Source organism: Rhincodon typus, chromosome 33 (assembly GCF_021869965.1).
Source record: "Rhincodon typus isolate 14 chromosome 33, sRhiTyp1.1, whole genome shotgun sequence".
Taxonomy (NCBI): domain Eukaryota; kingdom Metazoa; phylum Chordata; class Chondrichthyes; order Orectolobiformes; family Rhincodontidae; genus Rhincodon; species Rhincodon typus.
The window spans coordinates 27,556,738-27,573,990 of NC_063364.1; the positions used below are offsets into that span (position 1 = coordinate 27,556,738).

A 17,253-nucleotide genomic window follows, 5' to 3' on the forward strand; every position below is an offset into this window, starting at 1 on the left:
GACGTTTCGGGCCTAGACCCTTCATCAGAAAAGCTTTTCTGATGAAGGGTCTAGGCCCGAAACGTCAGCCTCTCTGCTCCTATGATGCTGCTTGGCCTGCTGTGTTCATCCAGCCCTGCACCTTGTTGTCAATCCTTTCCCTTTGTGTGAACTCAGCGTCCCATACTCAGCTGGTCCCACTGCAGTGTTTCCATTATGCAAACTTGTTTAATGCCTAACAATGCTCCATCTGCTGGAAGGTACAAGTACTGCACCTGTACAACTTGACACTTCAAACATTAAACAGCCAAAGGTCCATTGCCTGAAATTAGGGCAGATTCATCAAATTTCCCCTTCAAATTTCGCCAGTGGAGCAGAAGCTGCGAAGGAGCAGGTTAATTTGAAATGCTGCAGATGAGAGGGAAAAATGGTGAGATCAGACCATGTCAAGGTACATAAATAGGAAAGGTTTGGAGGGACAAAAACAAAGTTGCTGGAAAAGCTCAGCAGGTATGGCAGCTGGAGAAACAGAGTTAATGTTTCGGGTCCGGTGACCCTTCCTCAGAAGGGTCAGTTCTGAGGAAGGGTCACCAGACCGGAAACGTTAACTCTGTTTTCTCCAGTAAGTTTGTTTTTGTTCCTGATTTACAGCATCCGCAGTTCTTTTGGTTTTTATAAGGTTTGGAGGGACATGAGCCAGGAGCAGGCAGGTGGGAAATGTTCCGTTTGGGATTATGTTCGGCATGGACTGGTTGGACCGAAGAATTTGTTTCCATGCTGTATGACTCTATGAGACCGAGAGTCTCATTTAATGAAAAGACAGTGAAGTGTTTTGGAATAATCCAACCAGGAGGAAGTAGCAAAGGCAGAACCTATGTGGGTTGTTCAAAGTAGTGTTGCATGTGTAGTTAGAGAACAAGAACAATGGACTTGCAGAAGCTGAATAGTCACTTCTCACTTTGTGTCATCTTATTTTCTTTTTTGAAAAAGTGAGACAATGAATAATGTTTCATGAAGACTGCTGTTATTGCATGTTTGTACTGTACTCTGACTGCTTTGCCAGGTTAAACAAAGTCTGAAAACCTGAGGATTCCTCTTATCCGCTATGTTTTGCTGTGTACAAATTAGCTATATCAAAATAGCAATGACTGCATTCTTTTTTTTTTAATGCGATTTTGGCCAAGGCCAGCATTTCTAATTGCCCTTGATCTGTGTGGCTCCCTAGGGCTATATCAGAGGATGTTAAAAATCACTACATTGTTGGGGTCTAGAGTCACATTTAAGTCAGACCAGGTAAGGAAGGCAGATTTCCTTCCTTAAAGGATGTTAGTGAACCAGATGGATTTTACTCCAATCACAATGATAGCATCATGGTCACCAATATGGAGATTAGCTTTATATTTCCAGATTTAAGAACAGAATTTAAATTCTGCCAGATGTTACTTGAATGTCATGTATCCCAGAACATTCACCTAGGCTTCTGGTTGACTAATTCAGTAACATTACCAATAACCATCAATCTCTCCCCAAAACTATTTCCAATGTAACTTGTGTTTTGGGAAACAGCCCAGGTATATGAGAAGCACAATATAAAAGAATGATGATATTTTCTTCCCTAAGTAATGGATGGAATTTAAACAAGTGAGGCTAAACCTACCCATTGTGCCTGCCCCACTGCCCAAGGAGCTGTGCCTGAGGAACCTCGACCAGTCTCGGGCTGGTGTGACTCTTCCACCATGTAGAAGAGCCCAAATTCTTCCTTTAACCAACACCATCAAAAATAGGTCATTTATTCCAGTGGCACAGTGGTTGGCACTGATGTCTCACAGCACTAGGGACTTGGGTTCAATTCCAGCCTTGGGAGACTGTCTGTGTGGAGTTTGCACATTGTCCCCATGTCTGTGTGGGTTTGCTCCAGCTTCCTCCTACAATCCAAAGATGTGCAGGTTAGGTGATTCGGCTATTCTAAATTGCTCTGTAGTGTTCAGGGATGTGGAGGTCAGGTGGATTAGCCATGGGAAATGCAGGGATAGGGCAGGTTTGTGGTTCTGGGTCAGATGTTCTTTGGAGGGCTGGTGCAGATGCGATGGGTTGAATGGCCTCTATCTGCACTGTAGGGATTCTATTCTAAACTGCAATTTGTGGGACCTTAGATGATTGCTGTGTTTATCAATGGAACAATGACTACATTCCAAAGCAAAAGAAGATTGATTGCTTGCAAAGATGTTTTGGGTTGTCCTAAAGATGACAAGGTTCTATTTAAATGCAAGTTCTTTAAGATGGTGATGACATTTTTTTTTTACTTTGGGGCATAGAAGATACATCACAGTTGAGTCTGTCATTGTTCCCAAGTTGAAACCAGCTAACAGCACATGTTGGATATCAAAAACTAGTCCTGGCTTTAAGCTACTAGTTGTATTCCACCTGAATCATGTACTCAATAGTACCATCAGGGAGGCAACGAACATGACACCTTTGTCCTACTTAACCACACTGTCGGCAAAACGCTATCTAATTCCCTCTGTTCTAAGTTGCTTTCTCCCTGCAATAATTCTAACAGCACTTCAGCATCAAAACGAAAATTAAACTGGAACTAGAATCAATTAATCATCAAATTTACTTTTATTCAGTGAGATGGGTGAGCGAAAATTGAAATGAACTAAACACATAGTGATTGATAGAATCAAATTTCTGATTGAAATCACACACACATCTTCTAATGTGCAAAGCCATTGAATAAATTCATGCATTACAAGCATTATGAAAGAATTGTACATCTCTTCAATATACAGGACTTATGTCCCTGATTTAATCATCTACACACTATTCCTATTGCATAATATTTCATGGACACCATGAGAGGGTGACTCAGATTGAGATTCATGAGGTCCCATTGACAGGAGAGATGCGACCATCTGGGATCAGTGTGTCTAGACACCAACTACTGAATCCATAGCCAACTTTGGCCCTGTTTAATATGTGACACCAGAGCAGAATGTGCTGATTTCTGTACCAGCTATGTTCTTCTGTATCTGCAAGGTCCATGTGCCTTGTGAGGCACTATGACCCAGGACAACATGTCAGCCTCTCTGAATAGTATGAAATGTATAAAAAAATGGAAAAGGTCAATGTAACTCTAGTGACATTGCCATTACACTGTGGCCAAAGGCATTGTTAACTATTTATCTCTTAGCCCTGGCTCTTGGAGCAGACCAGAGTTGGGCTGGAGATTGACAGGGAGGGGTTGTTGATACCATTCCTGGGGCTAAATCAGCTTGTACAACTTAGATCTGATCGTCAACTCTTTCTAACCATGTAGTTTCAACTCCGTCTCCATGAGGTGCTGGCCACGACATTGCTGGAAGTGCCAACTCATTCTGTGGCATGACTTTGCCTTGTTCTTCAGCCAATACTGACTTAAACACTATCTTTTCAGGAAACTAACATAGATGGAGAACTGAACTGGTGGAGATGGTCTTTTTTTCTGGTGGCATGCTCCAGTCCAACCTGTGGTCAGGTGGCATGCAAACAATCTGTGATTGTTCAACGAAATTGCGGGTCTCTTCCTGTACTCCTGCCAACTGTTTATCCCTCAGTCACCTCAGTTATCCCTCAGTTAAAAAGAGATGATAAGGTCAACATCACAATGCTATATGCAAAAGTTTGCAGTGAGAAAATTGGCTGCTGTGTTTTACATATGACAACACTTCTAAAGCATTTAATTGGCTGTGACACACTTAGCACATACTGAGATCATGAAAGGCACTATATAAATACAAGTTGTATGTTCCATGGGTGAAGATTAGCAGGTTAACAGTAGGCATAACCTAGTTTATCAAGAAAAATGAGATTTTCAGTAGCAAAGAGCAACTGAATTGCACTGAGACTACCCTGCACCTATTATATAATCAATTGATCCCATTTAGTGGCACTCAGGACCTCAGTTAACAGGATTCTTTAAAGGGGTGGGGGTTTATATAGCCTCATTTATTCTCCATCTGAGCTACTCTTTTACCGTGTTCTGTTCAGTTGAGAGCCTGCAGCCAGTAGTCTTTACACTGCACGTGTTTAAACACTATCTGTGATGTGATAATTACTCTTAGAATAAACCTGGTGCTCACATCAAGACAACAGGTAACTGGGAATCAGTGCCCAACCAACTAGCTATTTGAAAGGTTTTATTAAGAAAATTCATTCAGGGATGTGGGTATCGCTGGCTAGGCTAGCATTTATTACCCATCCCTGCTCCTGAGTGAGATATCTGTACTCCAGTCCAGTTGCATCAGTCATCTGTGATGATTATTTTCACACTGGGGTAGAATAGAATTTCACACTCTCTGTCAATTCATCAGCACAAAATGGAGGCATATCACTCAACTCCTCACATCCAATCCCCTTGAGATATAAAAGTAGTCTATTTGACAGTGTAGAAATTAAGTATTGCTTTTAAAAAAAAGACACATCTTGTTGAAGCTTTTCTTCTTGCATTTATCAGGACAATTTGCAAGAATACTGAATTAAAGGGAGAACAACTTTGATACCATATGAGAGGACAGTACTGATTGGTTGGCAAGTGGATTCTGATTGGTAGAGTCATTGCCAGGAGAATGTGATGGATGATGATGACTGACAGTTAATTGCCAAATTTTGTTTAAATTTTAAAACAGGCAAGTTGACTCTGATTGGCAAAGGTATTGTCCTGAGACATGAGCCAGTGAATGGCTGTTAGCTATTTTGTTGCACGGAAACAGGTGCACGCATGTACATGTTCTTTCTGCCTGCAAAGACATTGCCCTGTGCATTAATATACAGTATATATTCCACACTGATGTACCACACTGTGAAGCTGATGCAAAATCACACCAAATGTTGGATACTGTATTGTGATATGTGCAAGTGCGGGCTGTTTGGCTACAATCAATACCTTGCTTATTTTAAACAGCTGAAGAGATGTATTGCTTGATATGATCTACCAGCAACACAGCCTACACACCTAATATCATAGCATTACACATGTTCTGCCTATCACACAAATGAATAATGTGGTATATTGAATTTCACTGCCTCTCGTACAGCATAAATGTTATTCTGTCTTTACAGTGGTATTCTTGTGAATTATCTGATGAGTGCAAGACAAAAAGCTTTGACAAAATGTGATGGAAATGGTGAAGTTTGTTGATGTCACTGAAGCAGTTGTAAAGTAATCAGAGCAGTCTTGTAATGTCATTATTACTTAGTTTAATGATGCTACACCAGGGACTCTGCACAAAACAAGTCTTTTTTTTAACCTGTCTTATATCCTCTCCTTTTGGACAATAGTATGCTGGCATGAGTCTGTATGATGGGCAAGATTATGCCATATCAAATGGCATCCCTTCATAACAACGGGCACTTGACATGATCCAACTGAATAACAGAATAGATCTGAGACCTAAACAGCCTACTCTTGTTCATTTGTTACTAACCCACATTGAAGGGCTGAAGCCCAAAGTACAGGCTGCCCCTAACCTGGAAAGAATGAGGTGAGGAGGCAAGGGTAAAACAGGAAAAAAAGGACTTGATGACAGCAAGCTCCAGTTTGGTTGATTGTTGGGGGAAGTGAGGCTTGCATTATCATGATTCTGGGATCCACATGAGGAAGACAAGATCTGAGGCATCCACACTTCAACAAAGGTGAGGATAAAGTGAGGAGGAACAGTGTAAGACATAGCTTTGAAGGAGCAAGAAAGGAGATTGCTGAGGAAACCTGATGCTAATTATTTTCATTAAATTGGCAAAATCAAATGGGGATGACATATGCAGTACGGAGGGGGCTTGGGTGGTGGAACCTAAAGATATTATTTGGATTTGCCAATTAGATGATTTGGCCTTTCCTTGTTTCCCCACCCAGGGGAGCAAGAGGCGTTGGATATGAGAGTCCCATTCACATGAGCTTGGGTTTAATAAGCAGTGAGGGGCAAGTGGTCAAAGAGGAAATTATACGTCGTGAAGGCAGGCTTAGAGATTGAGGAGACGAGGCCGCTCAACTTGAGATCATTGGCGATAGTGAAGCCAAGAGCCTCAAAATGTGTAGATTCATTAAAGTGTGGAACTATTAGAGATGTCTAATTGCCCATTACAAAGTAGTATGGGTCTTGGTCACCTGACACCAATGATATAGTCTGTGGTGAAGTCCATTGCGTGTGAACCATGATTTCTCTCTTTTCTAACACCACATACACCCTTAACCAATGCCATTAACTCCCTTAACCAACATTACAGACACCCTCAACTAACAATATAAGTTCTCCTAACAAACCTTACAAACACCCTTAACCATAATTGCAGACAGCCCGAACCAACTCTATAAACGCCATTAATGAATGCCACAAGCTCCCTTAACAAAACTCCAAACACCCTTCACCAACACTATGAACACCTTAAACCAGAAATAAATCCCCCTTTACAAACACCCTTCATCAACAATTCAAATTCCTTTAAGCAACACAACAAACACTCTTAACCAAGATTATGAACATGCTTAACCAGCACTAAAAACCCCCTTAACAAACACTACAAACACCCTTTACCAACATCTACAAATACCCTTAACCAATCCTACTAATTTCCTTTAACCCTGTCTACAGGTGTGGTTTATCTGGTCAGGCATCCATTTGGCATTTTGTGGAAGCTTGCTGAGTGCAAATTGATTACAATGTTCTGCAAGTAAACATTGATGGCACTTCAACAAATCAAATGATTGGGGACATCCTGATGTCATGACAGGCACTATATAAAAGCAAATTATTTGTTTTTCTTAATGGTTGACAGGTTGCCCTATGGCTGAAGAAGTTTTCTCCATCTTAAGAAATGGTAGCTGTTAGCCACAGGTACAAACATCTCTCCCTCTCACTTTGCAACTTGTAGTTAACTAGGGACTAGTTTCACTGACTATAATTTTCTCTTTGACCACCGTATGTTGATTGTCACATGATATCTACACTACAGTAATGCTTCACATTTAGGTTGAGTGGCCCGTAGATGTTAGGTGGTTACGTGGTGGCCACACTTGCGTTGGCCCTATTGTCAGTGAAGAATCTCTTCAGGATAATCACCTGGCCCACAGTAACCAGGAAAAGGATGAAGGTCTCACTGGATGCCCAGTAGATGATGTGGGTGTTCATGCCTTCTGCGTGCAGGTGATCGATCAATGCTTGTACCCGCTGTTGTGTCTGCATGCTCATCACACTCCTCAGTGCAGTATGGATGGAGAGGCAGGAGGCTTCCAGCTGAGGAGGGAACCAAAAAGGATTACACTGCAGTCTAACTTCCTGGGCCATTAACAATCAAAAGGGAACTTCAAGACTAAGGAACACATTTTTAAGGTGAGAGGAGAGAGATTATAAAAAGACATGAGGGGCAAATTTTTTATACAGTGGGTGGTTCGCGTGTGGAATGAACTTCCTGAGGAAGTGGTGGATGCGGGTACAATTACAACATTTAAAAGACATTTGGATAGTTACATGTATAGGAAAGGTTTGGAGGGATAGGGACCAGGAGCAGGCAGGTGGGAATAGTTTGGTTTGGGATTACGTTTGGCATGGACTGGTTAGGCTAAAGAGTCTGTTTCCGTGCTGTATGAGCCTATGACTCTAAACAACAATAGCGATGATTCATAAAACTTTTCCTTAAATGAGATATGAGTGTCACTGGCCAAACCAGCATTTATTGTCCATCCTTAGTTGCCCAAGAACTGAGTGCCGCACTAGGGCCATTGAGTTCCACCAACGCCAGAGAGGACAATAATGGCAGGTTTGCTTTCCTAAAGGACATGAGTTGAATTGAATTGAATTGAACTGGCTTAGCTTTATTGTCACATACTCAAATGAGTACAGTGAAAAGTTTATAAATTGCCACTTACAGCACCATTTTAGGTACAAAGGTACCTAGGTACAGCTTCTTCAGTTACATGATTAGTTCCAGTGTAACAATGTCACCAACACATTAGTGAAACCGATGGGCTTTTACATATTTGATGATTGTTCCATGGTCACCATTACTGAGACTATGTTAATACTCCAGATTGATTAATTGAATAAAATTTTTACCAGTTGCTGTGGTGAGATTTGAACCCATGCTCCCCAGAGCATTAGCCCTGGCCCTAATGACTACTAGTCTGGTGATGTTAACTGTACGTCATGCTCTTCTGGTCACCTTATTAATTAGCACTGTCATTTTTTAAAATTATCTTTTTTGGACTCAGGATAATTGCTGAGATTTTGACCCAAACATCTGTCATGCACTGGAATATAATCTCTCTGCGGCTCAGCCAAACTGCCCCGTGTGATTTATCCACAAAGCCACAACTAGGAGATGAGAAGAGCTTGTTTTTAAAGGCAGTGACTTGTTAATATGTGGAATGGACTACTACAAAATTATGTGGAAGCAGGTTCAATTATAACTTTCAAAGAGGAGTTGGACAAATATTTCAGCAAGAACAATTTTGCCAGTCTATGCAAGGGAGTGACAAGGGGAAGGGAAGGGGAAAATAAAGGTAAGGGAGTGACACTCAAGGAGAGTTACTTCAAAGAGCCAACATTGGCATTTTTATTTTCATTCTTTCATGGGATGTGGACATCACTGGCAAGGCCAGCAATTGTTGTCTATCTATAATTGCCCTTGAGTGGCTTACCAAGTCATGTCATTGGATAGTTAGAAGTTAACCATATTATTGAGTCTGAAGTCCCATGTAGACCAGACTAGGTAAGGATGGCAGATTCCGTTTGCTAAAGGGCATGAGTGAACCAGTCGGATTTTTACAACCATTGATGATAGTTGTATGGTCACCTGCATTTCCTCTAAATTTTACTGTCGCTGCACAGACTTTCAACACAGTGGCTTCTGGGACCAGAAGTCAATGTGTCTACATACTGATGAGCTTTGCAGAGCTTCCCTACAGCAGCACAGCTTAGAGGGAGTATTGATGGTCATCTTTTCTGAGACTAGCTTTGTATTTTAGATTTATTAAGTGAATTTAAATTCCACAAGTTGCTGTGGTGGGATTTGAACCTGTGTCCCCAGAGCATTAGTTCAGGCCTCTAGATTACTAGTCCAGTAACATTAACATAAAGTCATAGAGGCATTGAGGTGTACAGCACGGAAACAGACCCTTCAGTCCAACTCGTCCATGCCGACCACATATCCTAAATTAATCTAGTCCCATTTGGCAACATTTGGCCCATTTCCCTCTAAACCCTTCCTATTCATGCACCCATCCTGATGCCTTTTAAATGTTGTAATTATACCAGCCTCCCTCCATCACTTCCTCTGGCACTTCATTCCATCCACACACCAAGGTTGCCTCTCAGGTCCCTCTTATATCTTTCCCCACTCATCTTAAATCTATATCCTCTAGTTTTGGAATGCCCCACCCTAAGAAAAAGACCTTGGCTATTCACCCTATCCATGCCCCTCACGTTGTAGGGAAAAAAAGCCCCAGCCTATTCAGCCTCTTCCTTTAGCTCAAACCCTCCAGCCCTGGCAACATCCTTGTAAATATTTTCTGCACTCTGTCATGTTAAACAACATCATTTCTATAGCAGGGAGACCAGCATTGGACATGATGGACCAAATGGCCTCCTTCTGTGCTGCAGGGTTCTGTGATCTGCTCTGGCCATTGCAAGGATGGTTTAGCCAGAGACACAGAGCTCTCCTACAAGCTGTGGGATTGAATATCTGAGTCTGCCTCCACCCAATCACCCCTCTCACACAATCTTGGTGTAATGGAGGGCTCACTGTTAAAAGAAATATGTTTAAAACTGTGTCAAAGTCTGAGGCCCTGTCAGGGTGAATGGCCAGGTTACTAAAGGTCTGCCAAAACCAACAAACCTGTGTAAGAGCACTGTCCTTGCCCTCAGCAGTGGGAACAATTGGAACCTCCTCCCCTACTTCAAGGTGGAAGTAAATCTTTTTGTGAGTGAAAGTGGAGAACTGGTTGCCAAAGCAGAACCTGTATACACCGGAGAGCTCCACTTTCACAGCCAAGGTGTCCTGCTGTACTTTGTGCTTCCTGTAGATCATTCGCCTTGTGGGATCTTCGATGAAGCAATCCACATCATAGTGACCACCTGCAACGACCTGTTGAGAGCACAAATGTTCAACCTATCGTCAAATGATCAAAAGCTGAGACAACAAGGTGCAGGGCTGGATGAACACAGCAGGCCAAGCAGCATCATAGGAACAGAGAGGCTGACGTTTCGGGCCTAGACCCTTCATCAGAAAAGGGGGAGGGGAAGGGGGTTCTGAAATAAATAGGGAGAGAGTGGGAGGTGGATAGAAGATGGACAGAGGAGAGGATAGGTGGAGAGGAAACAAACAGGTCGATGAGGCGGGGATGGGGCCAGTAAAGGTGAGTGTAGGTGGGGAGTTCGGGAGGGGATTGGTCAGTCCAGGGAGGACGGACAGGTCAAGGGGGTGGGATGAGGTTAGTCGGTAGGAGATGGAGGTGCGGCTTTAGGTGGGAGGAGGGGATAGGTGGGAGGAAGAACAGGTTAGGGAGGCAGGGACGAGCTGGACTGGTTTTGGGATGCGGTAGGGGGAGGGGAGATTTTGAAACTTGTGAAATCCTATTATCTCTGATCAAAAGCTGAGCCAGGTAGAAAGTCCGATTGTAAGGCAGCTCAAAACAAAGCTGCTGTCCCAGTAGCTGCCTGACTGCTAACTTGAGAGGTCCCCAGTTCATGTTTTACTCCAGGGATTGAACAGAAAAGTTGCAGCACTGAGGGAGTGCTGCACTGTTGGAGATGCCGCCTATACAGGTGCAACATTAAATCGAGACCCCATCTGCCAGCTTGGGTGGATATAAAAGATTTAATGGCCCTGTTTGGGAGAAAGCATTGTAATTCTCCCTGGTGCCCTAGCCAATAGTTATCACTCAATCAACGTCACTAAGGATAGGACCATTTAATCATTATCACACATCTGTTTTGTAGGGGATTACTGTGTGCAAATTGCCTGCCATTGTTCCATGTTACAACAGTGACTGTACTTCTTTGGCTGTCCTTTTATGATATCTGGTGGTGGGGAAAGGTGCTTTAAAAATGCAGGTCTTTCTTTTCAAACAATTCTCAGCCCCACACTGCCATCTTCCTCCACACCCAATATAACTATGTCCACACATAACCACACATCTACCCTCCCAAGGGATGGGTAGCATTTGTAACTTGCACCTCCCAGTTTACAGCATCTGCCCGGCTTTAATCCACTCTGCTAATTCAGGGGTCTGTAGGTGATCAATATAATTCAATAGGGTATATGGAGAGATGTTATTTCTCTGGTGTGGAGAATCTAGAACATGGGGGGCACAGCCTTAAGTTCAGAACAGGGTTGATGTCAGGAAGAATTCTGTGAAATCTGGAACTTTCTCACCCCTAAAGGAAAAGTTTCCCCCAAAGAGATTTATGGATTTATTTTATGAGGTAAACGAATTAAATCAAGGCAGGTAAGTGGAGCTAAAACGCATGATTGCGAAGGGGAGTTTGGCTCAGGCTGTTAAATGACCTGCTCTAACTCCTTTCCTCCTCCTGGTGACAGTGTGGACTTTTATAGCATGCATCTACCACCTTGATTTTAAAATGGTCATTTTGTTATGGACCAGAACAAACGCCCTGAAAACATATCAAGGAGATAGCCTGGACCCTAACGTTTATCTTATTTAAAGGCAAGTGTAAGGTGCTGCATTCTAGACATGATTGGATTGGTCACACTACTAGACTTTGAGCAAAACACACTTTATTCTTATACCATAGTTAAAATACAAACAAAAAAAGAATTAACATAACTTTAACTCGATCAAAATACTTTACAAAATAATATATATGTTAACTACTACTCATTAACTGTTCTAATATAACAACATCACATAAACACACCTTTGGCAAAGGCAAATTCAGCAGAACAGATCCTCCTCTGTTGTGATCTTCTCCAGTCCAGGAGAAAGGAAAAAACCAAAAGAATGAATCTAGCAGCAGAGTCAGAACTCAAGCTTTTTGCTGCAGCAGAGAGACAGCTTACCCAGAACTTTCAACTGCAAAATCCCCAACTTCAACCACTGAAAGCAAAAAAACTAAAACCCTCAGTCTGTGTGAGCCTTACTCCATCCGCTCATGCTTCTCTTAATTTAAAAAAAAACAAAGCTATTTACTCTGCTTTCCATGGAGCAGACACCTCAGCACCAGGTTACAACATACCTCTTCAAAAGAAACAGGACAAAACAAGTCCTTTTTAAAGGCACATCTTGTCACAATTTTGTTTTCAGATCCTTCCAGGGCTTCACTTCTCTCTGTAATCTACTGCAGCCCTACAACCCTTTGACATCTTTGCCCTCCTCTAACTTTGGCCTTTTGGCAATCCACAACTTTGACCACACCACCATGTGCAACCTGCCTTGAGCTCTGAAACTCTTGTTCCTAAACCTCCTGCCTCTTTACCTTGCCTTTCTCCATTAAGATGCTCTTTAAAATCTACCTCTTTGGCCAAGTCCTAACAGCTCCTCATGTGAGAGGTGTCAAATCACATTCTTTTGCAATATTTTATGACATTACAGATGCTACATAAATTCATGTTGCAATCGATCTATTTGCAATGCAACAATTTTAAAATATTTTCTGCTGTTACATTAAAGTACCAGAGACTGTCTGGTTTCAATTAGCAAGTGACCCTTGGGTTGGATCACTTTTGACAGAAATGACCTAAGTCTCCATTTGGCTGCCTGACCTCACAGTTGTTGGAAGCGCAGAGCTTTCAGACAGGATAAAACTGATCGTCGGAACTTTATATGTTCCATATAAGGGCAGTGGAAGTGTGCACACTGGCACTTTCCCCAGCTCCAGACACATATCAGTGATACAAGATAACAAGGTGTAGAGCTGGATGAGCACATCAGGACAGGCAGCATCAGAGGAGCAGGAAAGCTGACCCTTCTGAAGGGTCCAGACCCGAAACATCAGCTTTTCTGCTCCTCTGATGCTACCTGGCCTGCTGTGTTCATCCAGCTCTACACATTGTTATCTCAGATTCTCCAGCATCGGCAGTTCCTATGATCTCTCAGCGATACAAGGTGTGTTGAAGGCCTCTCCCCATATCAGGATGTTTGGAATATTAACTGTGAACCATCCTTTAGTGCACTGGCCCAGGTACAAAGGAACTGACTATTTATATCATCTTTTCCACAGACAACACAGTGGTGTGCACCTGGGAATACACAGTGGGGCTCCCAGTGTTGGTATCATGCAGTCAAGTTCAAAGTTCACTATCCAGTCAATGTTCTAAGTTCTTGATATGCAATAAATTACAATGAAAAACATTGACAATGGTTATGCAGGCAAACACAGCAGCCATTCTACACACAGTATTCTGTAGTGAGATACACAATCAGTTGCTGACGTAAAAACAAAAGTGGATGTTGGAAATCTGAAACAAAGACTGAAAATGCTGGAGAAACTCAGCAGGTCTGGCAGCATCTGTGAAGGGAGAAACAGAGTTAACATTTCCAGTGCGATATGACACTTCTTCAGAACTAAAAGGTGTTGGGAATGTTTTCTTTGTACGTTTAACAGAAGCAGAGGAAGAGCACGAGGGTAGACGATGTAGGTGCCCAGTGTAAAAGACACAGGCGTTGTTGATGGTGGTGAAAGAGAAGAAGAGATGTAAAAATGATGGTTGACTAATGTACCAGGAGAACCCCCTTTGCCCTTGAACAGCTGATGAGAATGTTAACACTGGCTCAGTGGTTAGCACTGCTGCCTCATAGCACCAGGGTCCCAGGTTCGTTTCCCCTGTCAAATGACTGTCTGTGTGGAGTTTGCACATTCTCTCCATGTCCATGTGGGTTTCCTCTAGGTGCTCTGGTTTCCTCCCACAGTCCAAAGATATGCAGTTTGGGTGGACTGGCCATGCTAAATTGCCCGTCGTGTTCAGGGATATGCGGGGGAGGTGGATTAGCTGTGGGAAATGCAGGTTTACAGGGATGAAGTGGTGGGATGGGACTGGGTGGGATGTTCTTTGGTGGATTGTTTTGAACTCAATGGTTCAAATGGCCTGCTTCCACACTGTAGGGTTTCTATGATGGCCAAGCATCTTGTGTGTCAGTGTAGTTAAGTAACCGCAGTTCCACTCCCTCATTAGACAGAGACAACTGGCAGTGGTTTAACCTGAGCATCACCACATTGCAGACAAGGACAGACTACACAGTGGCCTGAGCTGGTGCAGGAATTGACCCCACATTATTGGTATCAGTCTGAATCACAAACCAGCCTGCCAGCCCTAAGAGCCAACACTGGTGCCTCCAAGTTGCAAAGTTCCAGGGCCACTCTATGATTTGAATGCCACTCTATGATTTGTGCACAAAACTCCAGGATGCCACTCTAGTGAAGTAGTGAGGGTGTGCAGCACTGTCAGAGATGCTGCCACATGGATGAGATGCTAAGTCAATGACCTGCCAACCTCTCAGATGGATACTGTAGATCGCACAGGGCTACTTCAAAGAAGATTGGGTTTCTTTTCCCTCGGGTGGGGGATTTCTAGACCAGGGGGCATATTTTTAAGGTTAGTGGAGAGACATTTAAAAAAGATGTCGGGGCAATTTTTTTTACACAGAGGGTGGTTCACATGTGGAATGAACTTCCAGAGGAAATGATGGATGCGGGTACAGATACAATGTTAAAAAAAACTTAGATAAGTACATGTATAGGAAAGGTTTGGAGGGATATGGGCCAGGAGCAGGCAGGTAAGACCAGTTTAGTTTGGGATTATGTTCAACATGGACTGGTTGGATGGAAGGGTGCGTTTCCAAGCCTATGACTCTCTGACTCTCTAAGGTCATTTAAGGTGTCGCCTGGCCAATATTAATGTCACCTCTGATGCTGCCTGACCTGCTGTGTTCCTCCAGCTTCACACTGTATTGACTCTGACTCCAGCATCTGCATTCTTGCTATCTCCAAAAATAATTAGTTGGTTGTTATCACGTTGCTGTTTATGGGACCTTGCTTCCTACATTGTGACATTTCAAGATTACTGAAATCACAAATTAATTTGAGACATCCAGTGGCTGTGTAAAGTGCTATATAAAATCAAGTTTTCCGTTTTGTGTCTCATTAGAAAGACACCAGCCACTGTCTGATACCACTTGAACCTTCATCTCACCGGTGAGCTCAGGTTGGCTGCAATGACCTCATCTAACTTGCTGCTTACCAAAAAAAACTCCCAAAAAGCTACAGAATAAAAGGAGGTTATGGGAAAAAAGATACTCGCCCATTGGAGATGATACCATATGGCTGTACCAACCAGCCATTTTTCCAAGTTATTTCCCACAAAGAAGTTCTTTTGAGAGTCAGCAAGGGTCAGAAAAGAGCCCTTCAGCCCATCGTGTCTGTGTCGACCGATCTACACTAATCCCACTTTCTAGCACTTGGTCCATAGTTTTGAATGTTATGACATTTCACACGCTCATCCATCTACTCACTAAAGGTGAGGTTTTCCTTCACCTTCTGTCTCTGGTAATGCAGGGTCCTGGTTTTAAAATTGATGTTCAACATCGTTAGCCTGTCCAGTAACTGATAGGTACCACACCCTGCCTTCTGAAGCTGCACAATGTCCAGAAGCAAACTCTTAAGGTCAAGTCAAAAAGAAAAGTTATCTTAATTCCATATGGAGTAAAACCTCATGTTTAGGTCTCCCATGCCTGACGTTGAGCAATCTTTCGAGTTTACAACTGGATAAGATCTGGTTGCAGGAGTTTGCTTCGTACTTTACCTGGAAAATCAAGTTGCACTTGACATCTTTCTGCAACTCTTCGTAGAAGCACTGAATCTCTTTATCCGCCAGTTCGAATGTCAGCTCGGTTAAATTGGCGGATGCCAAAGGCATGAATATCAGGAAAGGAAAGAACATGATCACCGGAGAGAAGTTGGGAAGAGGGAGCTGAGTGCTGCCCGGTACCGAGCTGCTGCTTTACTCCGTCTGCTATCTGCTCCTGGTACTCGGCGTTTCTCTTGCAGTTCGTGCAAAATCTTTTCACCTTGTTCCCATTGCTCCGCCTCTCGCCGACCACAAGCGGTATGGGGGTCGGTCTAAACCTTGACGTGGCACCAGGAATCGATCCTTCCGGGAACCGTGAGAAAGGGAGGGCATTCAGGGCAGCTGTGGAGACTTACTTATCAAGATTTCTGCACCACTGACTTGAATAATACGGTCAAGTTAATCTCTTAATCCCGCCTCTCCCACACGCCCTTCTTTAACCTTGTTTGCCTCCCACCGTGGGAGAACAGAAAGAAATGAACCCGTCGGCCCTTTGGACCCGTGCTAGCTCCTTGATGCTCCATTCCGCCCCATTCTCACGCCACTCTCTCAGTTTGCATTCTTAAATATTCTTCCTTTTCAATGCTGTTACACGTGCTGCTCACTTGTAAACCAAAAAATATATTTTTAAAAAATGTATATAAACATATAAAATGCTGGGAATACTGAGCCGGTCAGACAGCATCTACAAAGAGAGAAATAGTTCAGGGGGTCTGGTCTGTGTGACCTTTCATCACTTTTTTTGGCATTATGCGCCCCTTTCTGGGAGCTTCATGGCAATTCGACCATAATTGGTTCATAGTTCACATCAGAAGCATTCCTTCTTTATTCTGTTACTTCCACCTGCACTTTGAATGTGATTCATTATTGGACTTGTGGAAGTATTAAGGAACTATTTTTTAAAACTTACGTGATAACTGTTGCTGTGATACAAAGAGCGGGGCGAGACAAAGAGAGAAGTTTCATTGTAACAGAAGCTGCAAACGTTTAGTACTCATTTAAGTCAGGCTCATGCGTGGAACTCAGAGCCCAGAGGGCTCTTTTAACAGCTACAAGTTCCCTTCCTTTTCCCTAATTATCCTGTTCCTGCACACCCCCTTCTAGACTTGCTAATATTTCTGTTTGAAGTGATGTTGAATGAGCTTAGAATGAGCCTGTAAAACGACAGGGAGCACTATTCGGTAGAATATCTGTTGAGAATTTCTGAACAGCTGCTCAACATGTGAGTTGGTGGGTACCCAGATTGGGAGGAAAGGGGTGGGGGTGGGGGGTGGAAATGCTGTTGATTTAATTCAAAATCCTTTCCTTTTGTTGCCAGTTTTGGCCCTTGTGGTTGGAGACCACAAATCCATACAGGGATACCCCTCCGCTTCTTCCTCTCCCGCACCCCAACCAGTCCCCCTCCACTGACACCCTCATCCGCTTAACCGAACTAGTCTT

At 43.0% G+C, this 17,253-nt stretch overlaps 1 pseudogene; it reads right to left on the reverse strand.

Moving 5' to 3' along the window:
• Window positions 1-2,582: 2,582 nt before the first annotated feature.
• On the reverse strand, window positions 2,583-16,146 carry LOC109935198 (annotated as a pseudogene).
• Between the last annotated feature and the right edge of the window lie 1,107 nt (window positions 16,147-17,253).